Genomic DNA, 2156 nt, shown 5'->3' on the forward strand with positions numbered 1-2156 from the left:
AAAATGTTTCAACACTTTTTGTGTCAATACTTCTCGTCTTCATCGGACTGTAGTCATGACATGAGTCATGGGGACTACGATCGAGACTGACCACATGAAAACTGAAAGCGAGACAAGACAATATAAATATCATTCAACACAGCTATCAGCATGTCAATCAGAAGATCAGATAATTCCACAAGGTAGGTGACCTCTTTATCTGTCCATCTCCATCTCTGGGCAGTGAGGCTTGAATTCCTCTGGTTGGAGTTCAATTTGACGGTCAAAGATATATGGTGTATAGGGAGCATCTTTAGGGTTACAGCTGAAACTTGTGGAAGACTTCACCACTGTAATGGGAGCCTAGTTAACTAATCAGTTCTTCATAGTACTATATGCTGATAAAGATTATGTACTGATTGTGTTACACAGATCTACAGTTTATTTTGTAGTTGTTAAATCACAAGTAGGTTTTTCGACAAATTACTAGGCTAACCTGGAAATCAAAGTCTTGATTTAGAGAGACATTTCCTCTCAACGCACATCTAATTAATCGAGCAAATATACCATTATTTTGTGCAGCAGCATTCAATCCTAACGTTTCTCTCATCTTGTCTCTGTCTCTCCCAGATGGCTATTTGGTGGAGGGCTCTGTTTCCACTTCTTTTTCTCACCTTGAGCTGTGTGTACCAAGGTTGTGCTTCTCCTCCAGGCCCACAGAGGGTCACCTACTCGTACTCCCTCCGTTTTACCAGGTGCATCCGCACCCGTGTTCAGCAGCTGCTCAGGAGATATGTGAGTGAACTTTGTCACTAAGGAACCTGATGGCACGTTTTCAGCATAGCCATCTCTGTATGTAGTGGCTAAATAAGCTACATTCCATCAATAACAAGTCATGTTTTTTTGTCAAAATGTAACCCTATTGTACCATCAGAAAGAGCAGCAGTTAGGAGACCAGCAGTTTGAGGACAGAAACCTGGAGTTGAAAACCCTTCCGTCACTTTCTACCAACTTCAAAAGCTGGCTTCAAGTGAAGGTTTGTATGACCTGTGTATGAGTTACAGTTAACTGTGGGGTAAGATTATGAATGATGTTATGATGGTGTGGTGTAAATGGTGTGTGCTGGCCTCTTCAGGACTGGGAGCGTCTGAGTGCTGCCTCTCGAGACCTGCACACCTACTGGGCTCACCTGGACAGGAAGAGAATACAGTTGGAGAGGGAAAGGAGGGGACAGACGGTGGGCCAGACGATGAGGCGCAGTGGCAAGCCCACACGCTTACCCGAGAGCATACAGAGCATTCAGATGGACCTGAGGGATCTCATGAGACAAGTCGACAGTCAGGTACAGGCAACGCACATACACACACCAGGACGCACTTACGTGTGCTTAAACCCATACAAACTGTAGCTCTGTCTGAATACAGAACCCATTTATTATCAGAGTACTGAGCTCAGTCTGACAACCTCTGTTGTGTTTGCAGTTGAAGAGTGTGAACCGCTCCAGTATAAACGCCACCTCTTCCCCGGCACTGACCCACTCAGTGAGCAGCCTGCCCCCCTCACAGACACAGACCCTGTGGACCAGCCGCGTGGAGGGCTACGTGATCCTCAGAGACCTGGAACGCTACCTCACCAAGCTGGCCCGCGACTTCCTCCTCCTTGTGGCCAAACGTAGAGACACCCCACACTCACTGCAAATAGGCTAGACACACGCACACATGCACACACACACACACACACACACACACACGCATACACACGCATACACACGCATACACACGCATACACACGCATACACACATACACACCTTTCTCTCAGACAGTAGATATTCTGTACACACAAACATACACTCAAGGCAGCTAAAATAAAACCGTATTGATCATTGTAATAACAGACATTATAATAGTAATGATAATGATATTCACTCAGTATTACTATGTGTAAAACGCTGTAATGTGACCTCGTATAGTCTTAATTCAATGACATATATGCTAAAATAATGTGACTTTTGTACTGCTCTGAGATTGATATGGTGATAAGAAAGCACTGTCAAGGTGGTTGGATACAATTATGGTTTAGGTGTAGTATTACTGTAAGTTGTACGGGTATTTCCCAGAGTTTCCACTCCTTCTTTGACTCTTAACAGCCAAGAGCCGGGGGAGCCTTACCCAACACT

Source organism: Argentina silus (assembly GCF_951799395.1).
Source record: "Argentina silus genome assembly, chromosome: 2".
NCBI classification, from domain to species: domain Eukaryota; kingdom Metazoa; phylum Chordata; class Actinopteri; order Argentiniformes; family Argentinidae; genus Argentina; species Argentina silus.